This window comes from Delphinapterus leucas, chromosome 2 (assembly GCF_059928025.1).
Source record: "Delphinapterus leucas isolate spDelLeu-1000000601 "Yukka" chromosome 2, BTC_Dleu_Yukka2, whole genome shotgun sequence".
Lineage (NCBI taxonomy): Eukaryota > Metazoa > Chordata > Mammalia > Artiodactyla > Monodontidae > Delphinapterus > Delphinapterus leucas.
The window spans coordinates 166334032-166358400 of NC_143130.1; the positions used below are offsets into that span (position 1 = coordinate 166334032).

The 24369-nt window shown below is 38.2% G+C and overlaps 1 protein-coding gene and 1 pseudogene across 10 annotated transcripts in view; both read right to left on the minus strand.

Annotated features, from left to right (window-relative positions):
• The window catches only part of PTPN21 (protein tyrosine phosphatase non-receptor type 21), a 92588-nt gene that overhangs the window by 63518 nt on the left and 4701 nt on the right, over positions 1 to 24369 (minus strand). The window lies entirely within an intron of this gene.
• LOC149750343 (HIG1 domain family member 1A, mitochondrial pseudogene) lies at positions 8 to 24366 on the minus strand (annotated as a pseudogene).

Here is a 24369-nt window from a genome sequence, read left to right on the forward strand (position 1 = left end):
CTGGAAAGAGGGAGAATCACTGAAGGAAGCAGAAATGTACAAAAGGATTTAATTGCTCTAATCCATGACCTGGGACCAAGTGACCGTCTCCTATTGCTTCTCTTCTCAGAAAGGGACCACAGCAAAAGCCGAAGGGGGAAAAAAAAAAAAAAAGGAGGCAAGACCTATCTCTATCTAGATACTCATTCAGGAAATAGAGGCGAAAAGTGGGTTACGCTTGCAGACTGTTTCTTGAACCCTGCATAGAAAAATGTCTAGACATCAGAATGCAGCAGGTGCTACAGGATTTTACATAAGTTCAACAAAAAAACGTAAAATGTTTAGTTTTTAAATTATCAAAATACTACATTACCGTAATTAATATTTTATAATAAGCGTAACTGGGGTTTGACCTAGTTAAATTCTGACTAGTGTTAATCCAACTTGTCACTACGCTCAAATTTGGCATCTATGAATAAATTATTTCATGTAAATACCAAAAATTCTAGTAATAAAGATGTAATTGCAACTTTTCTTTGCCCCCCGCAAAGTTCACTAGATACAAATTTAAGCAACTGTAATGCTGTGGAGGTAAATACACACATACACACACACACACACACACACACACACACACACACACACCATGAGAAAAGCTATATACCTAAAGCAGTAAAATAACTTAAGTGTCTTACTCGGAGGTTTAAGAAAAATGCCCAGATATGAGCATTCAAATCTTAGTTGCTGTATAATAAACTGTTCTAGTAAATCAATCCTAACCCTGGGCCTTGTCCACCTGAAAAAGTGCTAATGCACTTAAGGGTTGAAATGACAGCCTCAGGCCACTGCTAATATTTACCTCAAAAATCCACTTACAGATCAAGGCAATGGAAAAATCACTGCTTTGTTCTAGATTCTTAGAGTAACACTGTCAAATAGAACTTCCTACGATGATGGGACTGCTCTGTATCTGCACTCTCCAGTACAACACACACGTGGCTACTGGGGACTTGAAATGTGGCTAGTGCAGCTGAGGCACCAAATCCCCAATATTACTTAATTTTAACTGACTTAAATAACCGCAAACATCTAGTGGCCATTATACTGGATAATATAGCTTTAGAGCAACAATAAAACAAGAACTAACACTCAGGCCATTTCTTTAACCTGTAATCCTCAAAAAAATGAGTTTTTAATTTACAGAGAAAAAGTGACCTCAATATTCAAACATGTCCTCAGGGGGCTTCCCTGGTGGTGCAGTGGTTGACAGTCCGCCTGCCGATGCAGGGGACACAGGTTCGTGCCCCGGTCTGCGAAGATCCCACATGCCGCAGAGCGGCTGGACCTGTGAGCCACGGCCGCTGGGCCTGCACGTCTGGAGCCTGTGCTCCGCAACGGGAGAGGCCACAACAGTGAGAGGCCCGTGTACCACAAAAAACAAAACAAAACAAAACATGTCTTCAATATTAATAATTTCATCTTACAAGTTTTTACAAAGGAAGAACCATACCTTTAAAATGAGTCTATTAATCAAAGAAACTCAACAAGAGTGAGGAATGTATCCATTTTCCCTTTATACACAAACAGCTAGAATAGTGCAGGAATTCAGTAAATTTTGAATGAAAGAATGAATATTCTCCTGCTTCTCAGTTGCCACCCAAGTCATCACATACGAATGGAATATTTTGGACATCTACTATGTTGGACCAGGTTCTGTTCCAAGAACTAGAACAATATCATAGATTAAATCACCCCCATTACCTTATCAAATAGATACTTGTTGTGTGTGTTAAACTCTAAAACCAGTGTTTCTCCAAGTGCTGTCCTTGGACCACCTCTACCAGAATTACCTGGAGAGCAGTGAGCCCTACAGAGCTATTAAACTCTCAAGTAATTCTCGTACCCTTTAAAGTTTGAAAATCACTGCACTACAGCACACCGCCCCCCTCCAGTGTTACGTAGGAGATAGTCATATGAACAACCTATCCTTGAAAAGCTGTGTGGAAATCATTATTTTTGAAAATCCAAACACACTGTAATACAGCACAAAGTCTGAGTCCTACTGTTGTTATTTTCTGAAGTTATGATTATGTTTATAAAATAAACTATATGTTACCTGTAGGAAAAGAATAGTATCACATTTTTGGAAAACAGGTACTATTCCTATTCCTTCTTTCTCCTGAACTGCAACTTACAGAAAAGAAAAATCTGGTAACAGAAAGAAGATGTTGCTAAAAGTCCAAAGTCCTGGGTTTAATTTCCAATACTTGCTCACTGTGAAGTGGAAAAGTCAATCAGTACAATTCGGTTTTCTCAAGTGTAAAATAAGGTAATACCTCCCTCATAACTCCATCATGAGACCTAAATGTGAAACACATAGGAATGCATTTTGCCACTAGAAAACCACTATATTTATAAAAGATTATTTAGTTTCACCCACTCTGCTAAACACCAACAAAATCGATTAAAGACTCTGACAAAAAAAAACTTTTCTAATTACATTTATTTGGATTGATTACAACACAATACATTTCTGTTCATTGTATTTATGTTTTGTGTTCTATTTTAGAACTAGGCTGCATGTACCATGTTTGGTCTATAAAACATACCACTGCTATGCACTTAATTCAATAAATATTTATTTTTTGCCATAAACACAGAAGACTGGATATTCTTTAGAATCTAAAACTGTTTTGGTCATAACGGTATATCACTTTTAATCAAAATTAAAAGGTCTTAAAAATACTCTTTGTAAACATTACTCTTCCCTTTAAATCTAGTTGGGCCTGAATCCTCCAAACACAAAAATTTAAATAGAATTATAAAACTATAGGTTTATTACATAATTTGTGGCTGCACCTTTTGTGAACTGATCATGATATACAAAAATATCTGAATAATCTGCTGGCATTCTAAAAATAAGCACATTCTAGAAGAAATAAACTCTTAAAAATCTGCTAAGTTTATTTATTATAGCAATGCATTTATTATGCCACATATGGATAGAAAATCAAGAAGTACATTTGTAAAATTGCATCATAATTAGCTTTTGTATTTACAAATTATATACCTTATAAAGGAGTATCAAGAACTTTGTGCAAACAGCTGAATATAGATTTGGCAAATTATTTATTGATTAGCTATTTTAGTCATAGGAAAGTCTAAGATTTTAGACATTTGAACACTAACCCACTTTATGTTGTAGTAAAGTATTTGCTTTGGTACCTGTCCCTGTGTTCAAGTTCTCTCTTAAGTGGTAGTTCAGGCTAGCCAAAATAAAGTTTATATCTTGTAAATACTTTCAAGGAGGTATCATATTTCTAAAATTGCTCCAAGAAATGTTTATATACATATGAGTAACTAAAATCTCATAATATTATAACCCTTGGACTCAATGCTTTCTTAGAATTTCTACACATACATACTGAAATAACAACATCTGATTCCAGAGATTTTATAATATAATATGGTTTGTTTCTAAGATGAGTACGTAGAGTTTGAGCAATAAAATGTTGTGATTAAATTTCGTCAGGCATAGAATTTTCTGTATAAGTCCACTTTGGGGTATTTGTCTTGGATGACAACCTTGAGAAGCCGGATAATTAATTCTCTCCCCCCACAAAAAAATTTAAACCTATCCATAAAGAAAACAAAGGGGGAGAGGGAATCAAAGACACGTAGAGAACATTTCCTTCCTCATTCTATAGGCCAGCATTATCCTGATACCAAAGCCAGACAAAAGACACCACCATAAAAGAAATCTATAAACCAATATCCCTTATAACAATAGGTGCAAAAATCCTCAACAAAATACTAGCAAACCGAATCCAACAGCATACTGAAAAGATTATACATCATGACCAAGTGGGACTCAACTCAGGAGTACAACATAAAACAATCAATCAATGTGACATATTATTGACATGAAGGGAAAAAAACAACCAACTCAATTGACACAGAAAAAGCATTTGACAAAACCCAACACTCTTTCATGATCAAAATACTCAAACAAGGAATACAACAGAACTTCTTGAAAGCATTTATGAAAATCCCCAGCTAACATCACACTGAATGGTAAAAGATTGAAAGCTTTTCCCCTAAGATCAGGAACAAGGCAAGTATGCCAATATTCAACACCACTAGTCAACACTGTACTGGAAATTCTAGCCAAAGCAATTAGGTAAGAAAACGAAATAAAAGCGTCCAAACTGGAAAAGAAGTAAAACCATCTCCATGCACAGATGACATGATCCTATATATTTTTAAAAATCCCAAAAGAGCGCTTACCAAAAAAACAAACAACAACAACAAAACTACTAGAGCCAAAAAACTCAGCAAAGTTGCAAGGTTCAAGATCAACATGCAGAAATCAGTATGAATTCCATATACCAGCAATGGAAAATTCAAAAAGGAAATTAAGAAAACAATTCCATTTATAATAGCATCCAAGAGAATAAAATACCTAGAAATAAATTTAACCAAGGAGGTGAAAAGATGTGTATACTGAACAATACAAAACATTGCTGAAAGAAATTAAATGGAAAGATATTCTGTGTTCACAGATTGGAACACTTAATACTGTTAAGATGGCAACACTACCCAAAGTGACCTACAGATTCAAATGCAATCCGTATCAAACTTCCAAGAGCCTTTTTCACATAAATGGAAAAGCCAATCCTCAGATTCATGTGAACTGCAAGGGGACCCAAATTGGCAAAACAATATCAAAAAAGAACAAAGTTGGGAGACTCACACTTTCTAATTTTAAAACTTACTACTAAGCTACCATAATCAAAACAGTGAGATACCAGTATAAGGAGAGACGTTTAGATCAGTGACATAGAACTGAGTCCAGAAATAAATCCATGTATCTATGGTCAACTGATTTTCAACAAGAGTACCAAGACTATTCAACGGAGAATAAAACCGTCTCTTCAACAAATGGTTCTGGGACAATTAAAGATCCACAATCAAAAGAATGAAGCTAGACCCTGACCTCACACCATATACAAAAATTAACTCAAGCTGGATCAATGACCTAAATGTAAGGACTAAACCATAAAACTCTTGAGAAGAAAACATAGAAGTAAACTTTCATGACCCTGAATTTGGAAACAGATTCTTAGATATGATGCCAAAAGTATGAGCAACAAAGGGAAAAACATATTTGACTTCATCAAAATTTAAAACTGTGTGCATCAAAGAACCAAATCAAGAAAGCAAAAAGACAACCTACAGAATGGGAGAAAATATTTCCAAATCATATATTTGATAAGGGTCTAGAATCTAGAATATATAAAGAACTCACACAACAACAAAAAGATGAACAACTCATTTTTAAAAACAGGCAAAGGACTTCGATATTTCTCCAAAGAACACAAACAAATGGCCAAGAAACACATGAAAAAATGCTCAATCACCAGTAGTGAAAAACAACCCAGAACCACAATGAGATACCATTCCACACCCATTAGGATGGCTATAACTTAAAACAGAAAATAAGTGTTGCTGAGGAAGTGGAGAAATTGGAACCCTTGTATATTGCTGGTAAGAATGTAAAGTGGTTCAGCTGCTATGGAAAACAATTTAGCAGTTCCTCAAAAAATTAAACATATAATTACCATGTGACACAGCAATTCCACTCCTATATATTTTCCTGAAAGGACTAAAAACAGGCACTCAAACAAATACACGTAAACACATGTTTATAGCAGGACTGTTTGCAGTAGCCAAAAGGTGGAAACAAGCCAAATGTCCATCAGTAGATGAAAAGATAATTATGGAATATACATACAATGGAACATTATTCAATCATTTTTTTAAAAAGTAGACACATGTTACAACATGGATGGACTTCAGAAACATTACGCTAAGTGAAAGAAGACAGTCACAAAAGGTCACATGTTGTATAACTCCATTTAAAGGAAATATCCAGAATAGATAATCCATAGAGACAGAAAGTAGACTGGTGGTTGTGAGGTGTGGAAATAGGGAGGAATGGGGAGTAACTGCTTAATAGGTAGAGGATTTTCATTTAGGGTAATAAAATTGTTTTGGAACTAGATAGAGGTAGTATTGTGAATGTACTAAATGCCATTGAATTGTTTACTTTGAAATGGTTAACTTTCTGTTGTGTGAATTTCATCTCAAAAAAGATATTTTTGAAGATCAGAACCACTCAAAATCAAAATCAAATACACAATTTTAAAACTTTATTTTTAGATGTTTAAATACATCATATTCAGTGTATTTGAAAAAGTCTAAGGGGAAAAAAATGAACCAGAAATAGATGAACCTAGCTACGGGTTAAGTATATTTTCTACTTTCTAATATCTATACTTAGGTCAAGATTTTGTACAGTTTGACAAATACCTGGTAAACTCAACTATCTGAACATAAATGAAAAACACTGAATAAGCAAAAATGTGTTTGAGTAATGAAAAATTTGTCAAAATCAAAGCAATAAAGTATATGCCCTTGACAAAGAAGAAATTTCTCCTTCCTCTTTTACAGAACTTTTTTTAAATTTTATTTTACACATACTTGTAATGAGTTTAGTAATCTGGTTATCCAATTAAAAGCAGATTAAAAGAGACAAATTACTGAAATCCCCTGGCAGTCCAGTGTTTAGGATTCTGTGTACTTTCACTGCCCTGGGCCTGGGTTCGATCCCTGGTTGAGGAACTAAGATCCCATAAGCCTGCAGTGCAGCCAAAAAAAAAAAAAAAAAGACAAAGGGGAAAGACTTGTTAAGTAGCATGTTGGCAGCAGCAGGAAGTGATGGGTAACACTGTTTCACCAAGAGAGAACACATACAAACAAAAACCCTTTCAAAGGAAGTTATAAAGAATTACAAAAGCAAAGTAGCCTGGAGTTATTTTTCAAAGGAACAAATAACTCTAAACATCCATTAGTCATGTATTTAATAACAACCATTGTTGCTAAAAATTAGTCAGTGTCCTTTTGTAGACACTGAGGGGTAGAGAAGTTTATAAAGTTTTCTAAAAATTGGCATTATAAATAGTTTGAAAAATAAAATAAATAAATTTATTAAAAAATGGGGCTTCCATGGTGGCGCAGTGGTTAAGAATCCACCTGCCAACGCAGGGGACACGGGTTCGAGCCCTGGTCTGGAAGGTTCCCACATGCCGCGGTGCATGCCGTGTACCACAACTACTGAGCCTGCGCTCTACAACCCGCTAGCCACAACTACTGAAGCCTGTGCACCTGGAGCCCGTGCTCCGCAACAAGAGAAGCCACCGCAATGAGAAGCCCACACACCGCAACAAAGAGTAGCCCCTGCGCACCACAACTGGAGAAAGCCCGCGCACGGCAACGAAGACCCATCGCAGCGAAAAATAAAATAAATAAATTAAGAAAAAAAAAAGTCTGGACCAAAGAGTTCTCCTTAGTTATAAGGCAAAGTTAGTTATTTCATTTCCCAAATATAGTTAGAAAAATAACTTATTTTATATAGAGCTTTACAGTACTTGAGCCAACTGTGGTTTCATTACTTCACTTGTAAGTTCAACCATATTTTCCAAAGCCGTGAAAGGTATTTCAGTTTTTTGCTGTTTGGGGAACTGCTGTTATTTCTACTGATGTTTCCTCCAGGGGGCTATTGCAATTCCCATAGCTGCCACTAGCACGGTGTAGTTCCAAGAGCACAGACTGATGGTCCAAAGGCTTTTGGCTTCTGAATCCTGGCTCCACCACTGACCAGCTCTTGAGGAAGTCACTTCCTCACTGAGTCTCAGCTTATCCATAGGGAAAATGACACGGACTCCACCTTCCTCAAAACGTTGTGGTAAAGTACTTTGCAAGTTTTAATTGTGCTGATAAACTTAAAAGCACTCAGAACATTTGCTATGAGTACATTAAATTTAGCAGATAGGATCTCTTTAGGTGTGTCTGAGAAAGCAGAACAAAACTTGAGTCAGTTATGCTTCTTCCAAGAAAATAAAAATGTCCAAATAATAGTCAAACAAATGTCTTCCTTTTATTTAAAGTTACCAGGACCTTTTACTTATTTATTTTTTAAATACAAAAACTTTGGTACAGACAGGCTCCCCTGTGTGCCTTAAATTTCAACTATTACCAGTCATTACTTGATCTAGATGTTTCCTCAGAATCATGTTTTCTCTTCCTTGAGTCCAAATTTTTGGGGCTACGCACATCCTGTATTGTTTATGGGCTTGGTTTAATTGTAATAAAAATTTCCCCATAGTGGGGCTTCCCTGGTGGCACAGTGGTTGAGAGTCCGCCTGCCGATGCAGGGGACACGGGTTCATGCCCCGGTCTGGGAAGATCCCACGTGCCGCGGAGCGGCTGGGCCCGTGAGCCATGGCCACTGGGCCTGTGCGTCCGGAGCCTGTGCTCCGCAACGGGAGAGGCCACAACAGTGAGAGGCCCGCGTACCGCAAAAAAAAAAAAAAAAAAAAAAAAAAAAAACTTCCCCATAAACCAGCCTTTAATAATTGGCTTTTGGGGGACGTCACTGGTGGTCCAGTGGGTAAGACTCCACGCTCCCAATGCAGGGGTCCCAGGTTCGATCCCTGGTCAGGGAACTAGATCCCACATGCATGCCGCAACTAAGAGTTCACATGCTGCAACGAAGATCCCGCATGCCGCAACTAAGACCCAGCAAAAATAAATATTTTTTTAAAAATTTTAAGATAAACATTAATAATATTTATATGTAACATAAATATTAAATATTAAAATAAATATTTAAAATAAATGAATAAATACTTAAATAATTCTTTTTAATGGCTTTTGGTTCATGCCTCCCACCACTCCTAACTACCCAGTACCTTTCCCAATAAGAAACTTTACCTCCACTTGGCTTCTCTTTCTCACAGCTCTCTCTACTCCCACTGTGGCCAAATCAAGCTGACTTGACCTGTGGGGAAACTCATTCCAATTGAAGCCTCTAAATATCTGAGTCTTCTAGCATCCTCTGGATCAATCCTCAATTATCACTGAATAATTTTTGCAAAACTTCCTCACTGTCATGTTTATATTCACCCTTTCCTATTTTGTTCTGAACAAACATATCAGGAGTTTTCATAAAGTTATTCAATGATTTTTCCATAAAAACAAAAGTTGCACAGTTACAAAACTTGGCTTCTTTCCAGACACAACATAGCTGACTTACTTTAAAAGAACTAACATTTACTCTGAAAACAAGGTGATTTTGACAATTCAGCTTTCTGTTCAGATGAAAAGACAGTTTACAAATTTTAGAGCTTGGATAAAAGGTGCAGTACCCCAAATCACAGTCATTTAAAGAAGACACCAGCTATTATAAGCAGGTCCAAATCCTGTCAGAATGTAAACCCTTTCCAAATCCAAGTCATTTCTTGTCTAATTATTTTAAGAGTCTTTTCAGTTGTACTATTTTTAAAGTAGAGGGACATACAAATTAGCCAAAGGGTTTTTTAAGCCACTGATGCACTGAGTTTGATAAAAGTTAATCCCATATAAAATTGCAACTATAATTTTATCCTGATGCTTTTCTTAGACTAGGCAGAAGTCAGAAGACTTTTCATCAGGAGGGAGATGAGAGGAGACAGCACTAGATAAAGCCTATCCCTGGCAGAGATCATCTAACAAGGGCAGTTAACAAGTATTAACCTAATTCAAGTCTAGAGCTTACCTCTACACGGTGTGTGCCATAAATAATGAAGCACTGCACTTCTTCCTTTTGACAGATACTGTGATGGTCACAATGCCTCAAAGCACACAGTATTTTTTTTTCTTTTCTGTTTAATTTCAATCCATTTTCTTCTATCATTGGTTAAATAATACGTTACCTATTTGACAGTCAAGGTTACAATATACAATATCACTGTACTCTACACATATGAGGATTCAAGAAGTTGACAATCAAAAGTACATCTTAGTCTTGAAATTATACTGAAACTTATTAAACTGAAGCCCAAGTAACTAAAGTCCTTAAATGACCAGATTTTGTTGTTGTTATTGGAGCATTTAACTTCCAGGAAAAAAGTAAAACGGTAAGCCAATTTCTTGAAAGTCCAGGACATGAATTGGGATCACTATTTACATAGAGGACTGCTCACAGCTTTTCTACTTACCATCCTGGACAGTAAGATGCTATGAAGAAACAATGATCCTGAAACACAATAAGATCATTCTTCAAAAAATATACTTTCTAAGAAAAATGGACTAAAGTCTTAGAACGATTCATCTTTTCATTCAATGAATATTGATTGAATACCTACTGTGAGTCAAACACTGTTCAGGGTGGTAGGGATACAGCACTGAACAAAAGAACACAATTCCTGCCCTCAAGTAACTTACATTCCAGTAGGAGGAGAAAGACAAGCAAAATTATCTGAGAAGTTAGATACTGATAAATGCTATGGAGAAAGATATTCAATTATAAAATTAAAATGTCAAACACGTTTTTAAAGAGTAAGCTAGAATTAAACAGGAAAATTTAGTACATATAACATTTTACTACACAAAAATGACAGAAATAACAGATGTTACTGCACACACTTTCAACATCAAAGGCTGATGTTCTCTTTTTGTACTACCACATACGAGGTCACTTTGATTAAGACCCACGAAACTGAGGGTAAAACAGAGCCTTCCATTCTTCAATCATTTTAGTTAACTAGTTTGTTATACTGCAGGATCATTTCTTATATGCCATTCCAAGAAATGAATTAGTTAGATTTCTATTTGTTCAAATCTCCTAAATTTGGGGCTTTTGGGGCTTGCTTATTAGCTTAATTCACAAATGCCTGTGTTTTAGGGCAATGAATAAATAGTAGCTGTTCTCTTTTTATTGAGAGGACAGTGAAAAAAAACAGATAACCTCAGTCTAATTTGGCCCATATTCCAGTTTTTATATTTCAATTAAGTCACAGGAAAAAAATATTTTTCATGTTTTCTTGAACTCAAGTCGTAGTTATTCCTTCTATCTTGTCTCACCATAGACAGTTAGTAGTGTGAGCAATATTTTTAGAAGTTGGAACCACACAATATAAAAATGAAAAGGAGGGCTGAAATGGGTATATTTAGGAATAGCTGCTTATTTTTCTGACATTCACTTTTCTCAGGTTAAAATTATAGCTGTTTTATGTTGTACAGAAATGGTTATGGGGAATTCCCTGGTGCTCCAGTGGTTAGGACTACGTACTTCCACTGCAGGGGGCGCAGGTTCAATCCCTGGTCGGGGAACTAAGATCCCAGACCACACATGCTGCAGAGTGTGGCCAAAAAAAAAAAAAAAAAAAAATTATAACCCCCCCCCAAAACTATAAATGAATATGGGCCTTATACATTTCAAGAAAGAATCTAGTCACATTTAATATCTATTGCCTAAAAGAATATTACCCAACATATTTTCCATTGCCTTAAAAAAATATATGTATAGCAGCTCCACTGTTCTTTAATAGTATTACCATGAAAACGCTGAGGATGATAAAATCAGGGAAATTACTTTCGTGGTTAAAATCCTAAACAGATACACATGAAGAAACTCACAGACTTCTGTTACTAAAAGCTGTATTTGTTTTTTCTTCATCAACCAAAATTTGCAAATCATGGTTTCATCATACAAGAAATAACTTTCTATCCCACATATTTACGAGGTGGTTTTCTACTTATAGCAAATACTTCTTCCAATACTACAAGAAAAGAGTAAAACTGTTTCCCTTCTTAACATACAAAAGCTACTTCCCTTTTCTATCAGTAATATAAAGTTCCATCTAATAAAGGCCACACTTAAGGCTTTAATGGATTCGCTTTTATATGCTCCTCATTGAGGATCAAGGAATGGGGTGGGGGGTTGGAGGTACATAACTCAGAAACATACATTCGATATTTTTTAATTGTTCAAGTACCATAACACCAGTTACATTTTATTAGAAGTTCTACTTAAAAATACATAAGATATTTTCATTACACTTAAAAGTAGAAGAGGATGAACTACCATTAATATGTATGTGCTATCAAGGGTAATAGGAATTATTCTCTATTATCCTATATCCAATTACCCTATATTCAAGGTATATAATGATAAAAGTCTCAATTAAAAAACACCAGATGCAAAGGTTAAATGATAGAATCATGACTTGCAGAAGAGGAATTAAAAGTGGAATAACAATTTATAGTGGCCCTGTCCCCATGCTCATAATTCACAGATGGTAGAACGGAAACACTTGGGTGGTGTGAACTGCCGTAACAGGTGGAAATAATATCTGTGTGCACAGCAGCTAAATCACAGTGATCCAGTTCTATCAATAAAGGCAGCAAGTGCTTCAACAGGCTCACTGGTTCTACCACTTTTTCTTGTCTGGATGCAGATTCTGACTCTAGAAGCTCCCAAGTTCATCCAACAGCAGTGCAACCAGATCTTGCTTTGGAAAATGTCTCAGCAGGGAACTCTCCTGGGATGTATTTCATCAGACTGCTACTTCCAACTCTGCCAGGGAACAAGCTCACAAAAGGCTTCCTATCAAACAGCTCTGCCCTCAGCACTTCAGACATTCCCAGCCGTGTCTTGCGGCCTAATCATGATTCATGTTCCTTCTCAGACTTATCTTTCTTTGCCTGATGTGACTTCAAAAACATATTTTAAACAAAATAAATTGTAGTAGTAATTAAAATAAAAGATAACAAATCTCAAGAGTACTTTAAACAATCTCCATCAGATTTGGGAGGCTGCACTGTGCCAGGCTGTCCTTAAGGGCACGCGCTCCGTGGCAGGCCACCTGTTACTGGCCCAAGGTCACATACCGGGAGGAAAGATGCTGATCAAGAAGGCAGAAGAAGGGGCTTCCCTGGTGGCACAGTGGTTGAGAGTCTGCCTGCCGATGCAGGGGACACGGGTTCGTGCCCCAGTCCGGGAAGATCCCACATGCCACGGAGCGGCTGGGCCCGTGAGCCATGGCCTGCGCGTCCGGAGCCTGTGCTCCGCAACGGGAGAGGCCACAACAGTGAGAGGCCCGCGTACCGCAAAAAAAAAAAAAAAGAAGGCAGAAGAACTAGTCCCGTTGTGGTCTCTGCCACATAACCATGAGCAAGTTACTTAACAACTCTTGGTCTCTGTTCACCATCTGTAAAATTAAGATGGATATGAGTACCTCACTCATAGGATTGTTGGGGATCAAAATAAGCAAAAACATTAAAAGCACTTAAAACAATGTTTCATACGCAATAAGTGCTCAAGTAGTATTAACTCCTATTATCAGAGTTTAAGTCCCCTTAAACAGTATAAAATTTCATATTACATCTTCTGTAGTATAGAAAATTCTACACTTAAATGCTTCCTTCACTAATGGGGCTTTCTCTTTGGCAATTTTTCTTTCTCTTTCTTTCCTTTTAAAATAAATTATTTTAAAAAAATACAACAATTGAACTGCTTTTCTTTAGAAAAATGGCAATGGCTCAAAGGAAAAGTAGAGCGTTGTTGAGGGAAAAGTGTTAAACCTGCAGCTGAAAGACCTGAACTCTAGCTGGGGGCTGTCACTTACTAGTTGCCCCAGCCAGGCCCAGGGGGTACTGTAACAGACAGTGAAGTCTGCACTCTAGCAATGGGTCACAGATATTGAACAAATAATAATATGTAGTTTTAGATATAGTCTTCATTATTAAACATGCTTCACTTTTCTTTCTGTTATCCTACTGCAATATAGAATTTAGAAGTGTTCTTTTCCTTTAAGTCACCATTCAAACATAAATCTGACTTCAAAATACGTGCCAGAAATAAAAGTACAAACAAATATGCATTTGCAAAATATGGGTGAGAATTAAGGTTATTTTCTAGATGATTCATTCCAAACTCTGGGAGGAAGAGAAAGGGTATTATAGGGAATATCTTTATTCTCAGTGGTGTAGCTGTGAACTTAATTGGCTGACTTAATGACAACACCTTGAGTCATTTTTCTCCAATCCATCTTTCTCAGTAAATTATTCCAACCAATGAACAAATCTACATGATGAAAAAGAAAACGGAAATGACTAAAGAAAAATAACTCTATACTACAACAAGTGACCTGCACCAGGACCTCCCCTTGGTCTGGACACTGCCCATCTTTGGTCCACTCCATCTCTGAGATGGTGGGAGGAAGAAGGAAGTCAATTAACTCAGGATTAAATTAAATATACGTAAAGCATCTAGTACAGTGCTAGGCACCTTGTCAGTACCCAACAGAAAGCTATTGTTACTATCCCGTATCATATATGAAAGAAACAAAATCCAAAGAAGTTAAGTTGGTTTCCTTGGGCCACATAGGTAGTATACAGGGATTTGAACCCATATTCAACTAGCACCAAAACTCCACCTTTTTGCCTACAAAACCCCGTGCTTTGCCAACTGCAGTTGAATTTGATGGTACAAAGTTCAATCTGCTAAAAATCCACTTGATATCGAAATTAATTTGTCAAGTCAAAGTCTGAGCCGTCTAAATAATTGTAACATGACTGAGCAAAGACAAGTTGTTTTTATATTCACAAGGAAATGAGCTGTTTCCACCCAGCATGAAATTACTTGTGTATTTTCTTGGGCTGCTCAGTTAAAGCTTGTTCAAAATAACACACTCTGTCCTATTTATAAATGAAAACTCTGCACACCTGTTAGTGATTTCATTTGGATGATCTATATAAGGTGGCACAAACCCTTGATAGAAGTTATTTCTATAACATGCTGCTACATCTCATATAGGAGTTGTGACATGCGTGTTTTTTCTAGTGAAATTAACATCTTTTCTTTTTATTTTTCTTTTTTTTTTTGAAATTAACATCTTAAGCTGATTCTTTTTTTTTTTCTTTAATTTATTATTTATTTGGTTGCACTGGGTCTTAGTTGTGGCAGGCGGGCTCCTTAGTTGTGTCACGTGGGCTCCTTAGTATGGCATGGTTGCAGCATGCATGTGGGATCTAGTTCCCTGACCAGGGATAGAACCCGGGCCCCCTGCATTGGGAGCGCAGAGTGTTATCCACTTCGCTAGCAGGGAAGTCCCTTAAGCTGATTCTTAAGAATTTAAATTGCCTCTGGGTATCCTGTCAGTTCATTAAAAGATAAATCCAAGTGACATTTCTTTATGAACAAACTGCTTGGAGAACCAAATAGGAAAATATTTGCTAAACCAACATATTGTTAAGGCAGTGATATGAGCAAAGGCTTTGTTAACAGAAAAGAAAATGCCATGTTCAGGTACGGTGTGTATCTGACAAGACAAATGAAGTACAGCGCTCAACAACTGGCCGGGGGAATTGGTTAATGCGTGAAGGAAATATGAGTCATCCATTCATTCACTGGAGAACTGTCACATACCTACTGCCTAGGTGGGCACAAAGGTGCTGTATGGTAGGGAAGACAGACTTGGATCTACCATCAGAGGTACAATAAAGGAACTATCATTCACAACCTCCTCCCTTTCCTCCTTGAAGGGAGATTTTTTTTCCTTAACATTAATTGTCCAAGTGAGGAAATGAATACCCCATATGGCCTTTCTTGAGATCTAAAGATAAAGGCCATTCAAAACAGGCATTTGCAGGGGAAGTGGGGGAGGAGTGATACTTCAGAGGCAAATTATTTTCTTAAAAATATGAAGGTCTTGAATTTTTCACAAATTTTCCATCCTACCCCCACCTTCACTCTGGAGAAAGAAAGATTAGGGAAGAAAGATCCTGTTAAGCCGAGAGAAGGGGAAAGATTGCCTCATGCAAGAGGCTTCTAGGCCAACAGCCTGAGCTCATAGACGACTGAAAGAGGGGTGTATCCAAGACCCACCTGAAGTTGTATGCAAAATTCTGCATTTTGATCACAGTCTCAAAGGGGTCCATGTCATTTATAATTTTAAAAGTTAAAGTTCAAGCAGAAGTGTGACACATACAAACTCAAATTCTGGCTCTTCTGCTGTATGATTGCCCAGATTTGCATAGCAAATCACCCAATTTTTCAGAACTTCTGTTTCCTCCTTTTAAAATGGAAAAAATAATGCCCAACTCATCGTGAGGATTAAATGAGATAAGGCATGTCAAGCTTCCAGCATGACAATGTTTATCCACCCGCGAGGAGGACAGCAGAAAGCTGTTAGAGCGTCTAGCATTATAAGGAATTAGATCTGAAACCATATACACCAAGAACAATGAGAGAACTTAGACAGAGCCCCTAAAACACCGTCAGTTCCTCATGTCTGCCATTTTGTAACAACTCACAAACCTCCCCATATGAGCAAATTCATGTCAATTCCATATGGTCATGAGACCACACTATTTTTTATTTATTTATTTTTTTGTGCGTGTTCACTTTAATAACACTACATTTACCATGTTATCACCATGGAATGTAAATTCAGGTTAGACAAGAGAATTTCACAAGTACAACAAAGCATTCTGTAGTATACCAAAGTTTGTATAATGTCTGACCAAACCAACTTGCTCATAAATCACTTCCATTACAGGCAATTTATTTAGTTTAACATTTATGATTCTTTCAGAGAAAATAAACAGACTGCACACATTTAAAAAGTATTTTTCATTTACCTTTGCATTAGCACTTAAAATACACACTTCTATTTCAAAATGCCATTTCAAAATTATTCTAATATAACAGCAACAAACTATAATTCTGCAATTACAAAACAGCTAAACGGGGATCTACAGTTAAGTTATTCTCATGTTTACAACTATGATTCTGAAACAGATACTACTTCAAAGCAGCTGTTAACCAGCTCTTTAGGTTTGGTTTAAAAACACACACATAGTTGCTGGGAGGTTTATAAGGTTGTATTCTGTGCACTGTTCTGAAAGGGTTCTTCAAGAGCCAACCAGACCTTAAAAACAGTACTCAGTCCACAACGCAGTCAGAAAGAGTTAAATTAACTGGGGTAAATAGGACTCCTACATTACATCAAAAGCATATGACAGTCTGCAGCAACTGGGAGCATTTACAGCTTTGGCATGTTGTCCTCTTTACAACTAATTTTATCAGAAGAGTTTAAGAAGGTGGACATTGTACCACTATCAAGTGCATTTAAAAGTGACATGTTTTTGTGCTAATCTGGCTCCCCTGAATGACCTAGCTAGTGAACTAGCCACTAGGCAAATCAAGCCTGCAAGAAAGGAAGCCAATATTCAAATTACCATGTTATTGTCCGACCCACAGAATTTATTTTCAACATAAACATATAACCTCAATATGAGATGTCTAACTAAAGCAAGCACCACCAAGACCAAGACAGCATCTCCTCTTCTAAGATTTAGGTTTTGCCCAGATTTCTTGATACATGGAACAGCCCATACCAAGAGTCACTGCTCCCACAACAAAGCCTTGGGCTGCCACACGCATGTGGATCAGGTGAACAGACATTTTAGTATTGCCCCTGTTCTTCAATTTATATAATCCATATGCAACGATTGCTGCAAAACCTGCCATTCCAGTGGGGACAAATGGTGCCTCTCTAGCTTTTCGGGTAAATTTAGATCCCTGATCTTCACCATATGAAGAAAGAGAAACATTTGTGTCACTTGACATAGTGATTGAAGAATCTTCAGACAACGGCACAACGTCGCAGGCTCCTACCGGCTTCTAGAGACCACACTATTATGATAGATCATTGGTGACAGAGATTCAAGGACATCTCCAATGTCTCTTAGGTGGAAAATCCAGCACTGGGAGAAAAACATCTCAGACTATTACCCCTTAAATTTATTAGAAATTAAGTGAAGGTTGAATATTCCATTTATTTCCATGTATTTAAGTAAACAGGTATCCAAATTCTATAATAACTTGTGTGATAATACATTATTCTAAAATGCATAATATCTCCATGTTTATATGTATAGTCCCTCTACTTATATATATGACTAGTTATTAATTATCTAGACCAAGTAAGACAAGTAACAGAAAATCTAAAATCAAGAAAAATCCTTGCTCATCTATAATCAGTTTTGGACTTTGGAAAGCTTTCTTTATCTAGGTAGAGAGGCCAATCTAAGATTTACATTTGCTTCAGATGGTCCAATAGATCTAACTAAACTATTTACTGATCCTTGTCTATACGTCAATCTTACCTGTTTTATAACATACATACCTGAATGAATAACTACTCAGCCCAAAGGTTAAAAAGTTTGCAAGTATTATACTCTTACCATACACATATTTCAGCTATTTTTAGAGTCCAAATGAAAACAGCTAGTACAGAAGGAAATGTGCATGAAATTCTTGAGGTCTGCTCAGATAACAGTCAAGATAGGTCAGTGGATATTTGGAATACCTAAGACACTGATTTAAAATAAAACACTCTGAGGGCCAAGAACACTTTCTAAAGTTGTGCTTGAGAGTAATGGTTTGTATTAAGTGCATGATTCCTCTCTATTCCAACAAATCCCTTAGCCAAAAAATTTCTCCATTCATCAGAAAACATAAGAACCTGTTCAAAGTTCAGCAGAGAAGTTGACACTCCCCTGATAGAGCAATCTAACCTCAGAGAGTCTCTAAAACCCTTTTTCTAAGTATTTGAGAAGAAGGCCCAAAATGAAAAAGAAATAAAATCTAACGAAGAAAGGTTCTTTTCTACCTCTGTTCAAAGTTGGTAAATGTTCAACTCTCTCCAGGAAATAAAATCATACAGCAAATAAAGGCTGACTTAACTGAACTGCAGTCTGTGCTTATCAGTCTAAATTCAAAACAAGAACCTTAATTTTTAAACTAAGTAGGCACTGATTCAGCAACCATGTACTATGAGGTACAAGGCACTATTCCAGACACTGTTGATACCACAGTCCTGCTCTGATGGAGTTTACATTCCAAAGGATAAAAACTTGACATATGTGTGATGCACTTCAAATACAGTTTTAAAAACATTTTCTGAATATCTGTGATAAACCACAACAGAGTAACCAAATATCAAAGCCTATAATTATAATTTTAAAATGAGAGGCCAAAGTAAGAACTTCTAAGTTTTGTTAGACTTTTCAACTTATTCATCAAAATGCCTTGGAGGGGGCTTCCATGATGGCGCAGGGGTTGAGAGTCTGCCTGCCGATGCAGGGGACACGGGTTCATGCCCCGGTCTGGGAAGATCCCACATGCCACGGAGCGGCTGGGCCCGTGAGCCATGGCCGCTGAGCCTGCGAGTCCGGAGCCTGTGCTCCGCGAGGGGAGAGGCCAAAACGGTGAGAGGCCACAACAGTGAGACGCCCGCGTATCGCAAAAAAAAAAAAAAAATGCTTTGGAGGTAATCTTAGGGGTGGCTTAGGATCAATCTCAATTTCAAACCTGTTATTTGAAAAAGTTATGTATGTAGGCCATACATGCAGACAACAATGAGGACCCTCCTTCCCCTCTACACAAAACACTCAGAAATAGCTGAAAGAAAACTGCCCTCTAAAATTTAAGTTATAAAACTAACACATAATGTGTGTGTTATCATATCATAGCAGAAGCACGATAAAGTTACCGTCAAAAGGTTTCCAGGATTTTTTTTTTTTTTTGGCCACGCCACATGGCTTACAGGATCTTAGTTCCCCGACCAGGGATCGAACCCAGGTCACCGCAGTGAAAGCGCCCAGTCCTAACCACTGGATGGTCAGGGAATTTCCCAAAAGGTTTGAGGATTTTTAAAATGTCCCTGTTTCCTAACTGAAGATTTTAAAACTTTAAATAAAAACTCCAACCAAATGTAAATTTAAGCCGAATAAGGACGTTAAGATAAAGATTAAGATATATAAGAAATAATATTTTGCAATGAATCTAATTAAAACCCATGACAGCATGATTAAAATGTGATTATCAAATGTAATATAAGATTTTAAAAGAATTCTTGAAAAAGACATACCCTAAAGAAAAGATATAAACCTTAATCCAAAATCTCATTAAAAAAATTTTTTTTGTTTAAATCCTAGGGGTTAGGTTGAGGGCAAGAGGGAAGAAACAGTGAAGTAAAACCTATCAGAGAAGTAAAAACTTACTGAAGCTCTATTTGAGGGCAATGAGGCAGTGACATTGTACAAATTAATTTCAGCTGGCATGAAAATAGAGGTTCAAATATGACTGCTAAATTACAATGGTATACTAGAAATTTAAGTTTAGCAATGTAAGAAATGCAATTACCAGTGGCTGCTGTACTTATTTGTACTATAAGAACATTTTATAAAACAAGCATGTATTCATCTCTTAGTAAAAGGAAGAAACAAAGATATTTACAAAAGCAAGAAAAGAGTTAATTTGAAGAGGTCAGTCACCACAATGTGGAAATGGGAGTCACAAATAACAATAACAGTGCTGAAGAATAACACTTACTGAGTTTCCTAAATACTAGGTCCTCTATTAAATGTTTTACATTTAAGATTGTATCCTCACAACCACTGTCAAATAGACATTATTATCATCCCCAATTTACAGATGAAAAACCATTGGACTTGGGGAATTAAGTAAGGTGCCCAATGTCACACAACTGGTAAGTGGCAGCTGGGATCCAAACCCAGGTGTTTCTAATCCAACTGGCAAATGTCTTAACCACTCTATTAAACAGCCTTCTCAAGACGCCAGTAGAGGCACTGCCCACCCTAGCACAGCCCAGAAAGGATACACAGAGGAACTTGTCTGGTCCGTGAGGCAGTACTACTCCCCTTATGAAGATATGGAAGGTTTTCTGGGCAATTTCCCTTCTCTGATTCCAGGCTCACCAAGCAATTTCTGGTTTGCTCCAGCTTCCACATGGCCTGCCTGAAGGGAGATCATGGCCTGGCCAGAGGGTACACATTCTTGGGGCCCCTGGTAGTTCCAAATCTCATCGTAAATTACTGAACTTGCAACCTGGTTTTACAAATTCTCAAGGAGCTGGGGTAACGCAGGTCTTACTCTCTGAAACAGGTTCTTAAGGCTGACCACCTCATTCTAGATTGTGATATTCTTTCAAGGACACACTGCCCCATGGGAGTAGTTATGCCCAGCTGATACACTCCTCTCTCACCACCTCCATCAACCCTCTCTAACATATACTTTCAAAATTAGAAAGTTTTCTAATTCCCCTTAAATTCTGTAAAGACTCCCATAGCTTCTCTTGAAAAAGTGTTATGAAACTCAATGAATGATATGCAAGGAACTTCAACAGCTCTGAGAGGACGGTGCTGTAATGACCAGCAATATTTTCCTGCAGCAATCATTTTTCCCCCCATTTTAAAAAGCCACTTTCCACAGTTCAAATATGGTGGGTTTTGAAAAAAGTTGACAATCTAAGTTAACTATATTGGATACAAATATATTAACCTTTTTGTTTGCAGTTCCTTAATGTATTATCAAGTACCTCACACAGTCAAAAAACAATGAAGACTGACAAGCCTCATTTAACCACACATTCAGCTTAAGCAATAAAATATTACCCATATAGTTGAAGCTGCCAGGTACAGCATTACAATGGTATTATCGTATAGCCCTTATAATTGTCATAATAGAAGTGAAATGTTCTTCAACGAAGCAAGGAAAGTAAAGATTTTTCCCCCCAGCTTAAATTTGGGCAGTAGCAAAGCTTATCAGCCAAATCTACATGCTATGATAATTCTGAGTCTTCTTGACGGGAGAACACTGCAAGATAACATACCACTCTCTCTTGGTATGAATCTCCTAAGTGATGTATGGACACAAACTAAGAACAGGTGTTGCCCTGACTCAGATGATTTCTAAACAGTCATTGGGCAAGATTAGGCCTGGGCCTAAGCCATCTGTTTACATGCTACAGAGCAGAGCTTCTGGAGCTTTGAAAAGTTTGCTATACAAACTTTCTAACCATGACTGTCCTTAAATGTTGGAAATAGTGGGATGGCCTGTCCAGGGGCAAGAGATTTTCTAGAGACCACACCTGTTCCCATTTAGAGCACTCTTCCCTTCTGTTAAAAATCAGTCTCGGCTTCCCTGGTGGCACAGTGGTTGCGGGTCCGCCTGCCGATTCAGGGGACGCGGGTTCGTGCTCCGGTCCGGGAAGATCCTACATGCCGCTGAGCGGCTGGGCCCGTGAGCCATGGCCGTTGAGCCTGCGCGTCCGGAGCCTGTGCTCCGCAACGGGAGAGACCGCAACAGTGAGAGGCCCGCGTACCACAAAAAAAAAAAAAATCCGTCTCATTATATACCCACAGCTGTATGAAGCTGCTTGTTCCTGAGTCTGATAACCTCAAACAAGGGGTGGCAACTTCTCTGGGCTTCTTGACTAACAGAGAAGCAAAGCAATGCCTGGGGGTTCAGTTCAACCTGTATTTATTAAGCCCATTCCACGTGTAGTACTTTGGGTACAAAAATAAATTAACCAAAGTTCCTCAAGCAGTTGACTCTAGTGGTTGTACGCAGACCTGGTGCATGAGGAAGAAATTACAGGAAAAAGAAACCAAAATAGGAAAAAAGGAAAAATGGGTGAAGGAAGCAAAAAAGATGGAATGGATGCAAGTAGGCAGGACCAGTCACTGAGGTCGGCGCTCCTGGTTTACTTTCTCCTTGGGCCGCTCCATTTTAGTTTCCTTCTAAGGCTCTCCCTCTGTTCAACCCCAAGGAGTATGCTACATCGTCTTCTTCTCTCATACCCTCTCCCATACCCTTAACTGGCCTAGGCTGAGGATCTCCAAATCTCTTTCCTCCAGCCTGGATCTCTCACCTGCACTCCAGACCTGCACATACTCTACCTGCTCAACGTCCCCAGTTGGCACCTCAAACTCAGTACGTCTGAAAATGAACTCACCACACACCTCTCCCAGCTCCCCTCAAACCTGCTCTTCCTTTTGTGTGTCTTCCCTCAGCTATATAGTCCCCACCATTTACCTTAGGATCCACCTGGACCCTGGCGAGTCCCTCCCCATTACTTGATAGGTAGGTCCTGAATATCTCCAGATGCCACTCACTTCTCTCCAGCCCCATCCAAACCCAAGTGACTACCATCTGAACCGCAACTCTATTCCTTTCTAGTCATTCTCCAAAGGGTTCACGCTTCATAAAAACAATCACACCACACGCCTATTTAAAAACTCTTCACTAACTTCCCCACTACTTTCAGGACAAGCCCAAACCCTTTAACAAGAACCCCGCATTAGGTAGCCCCTGCTCTACAACCTTTCCTCTGCCTGTGTCTTGAGCCTTGTGCAGTTCCTTTGTTGGCATAGTCTTTTCCAGCCCTTGAGAGGCCCACCCTGCCCCATCTTCAGGTCCCAGCTCAGACATCACTCGCCCTGGGAAGCCTTCCCCTTTGCTGCCTCTCCCTGCTGTCTATAGCACCCTCTACTTCCCCCATCATCGCATGCATCACGCCTGCTTTCTTACTGGTATCAACAGTAGGGTGAGCTCCTAGTACGTATGAGCTTGGCACTTAATAAGTCTTTAATAAAGACTGATCAAATGAATGGATGTTCACCAGGGGCACAGCTTATCTATTCCTGACTTTTTATGAACTACACCATTAGCAGGATTTCCAGTCAAGGCTACAACATAGGCATTTAAGTGAAATAACCCGTTTTTCCATCTTTCTCTTACCCCAGAACCAGGCAACCAAAGACTGGAAGGGACCTGGGTTTAATTAGAGCTCTTTTCTTCACAGGCCTTACACAGCATTTTGAATTTAAGACACTGTATGGATACTTGAGGACTTCACAACTTCCTACAGACTGGATTAGGGGTTTTCCAGGGCAAACTTCCCTATGATTACTGTAACAGACTATAGTTATTAGAGCTATGGCTTTACATGCACATTAAATCACAACCACAGGCACCACTGTTATCCCATGGTTCAGATGAAGGAACCAGAGCTCAGACAGGTCACATAACTCACGTAATGTTAAACAACTAATTGATGAAGAAACCAGAATTCAAACCGGGGCAATAAGTCTCTCGAATTTTGGCTTGGCCTGTGCAAAACAATCAATGAATGTTGAATGAATGAATGAAGTCAGTAAACTGTACTAGATCAGGACGACCCATGTGGCATTACACCATTAGACCAGAACTACTTGGATAACCCAAAATGCATTCCTTTTTTTTTTTTAACGTGGCTTAAAACAACCATTTTATTTTGCTCACAATTCTGTGGGTCAGGAATTTGGGAATGACTTGGCTGAGTGTCAGCTGGATGGCTGGGGGGTGCTGAAAGGATCCATTTCCAAGATGGCTTCTTCACTCAGATTCCAAAATGCATTCCTATCTCATTCGGGATAACATTTTGGGGGAACATATAAACATTTTCACAACTCAGGCATTGGTAATTCTCTTACAGGGCACACCCAAGGAAAGACCTCTTTGCTCTGTATTATTCCTTCCTGGTGGGGAGAAGGGCTTACAGGCTCATACTTTGAGAAGACAGCGTGCACGATAGTAGTTGGGAAGTAAGGAACAAAGCCCGCCCAGAGAAGCCTGCAGCCTTTTCTGGGGCT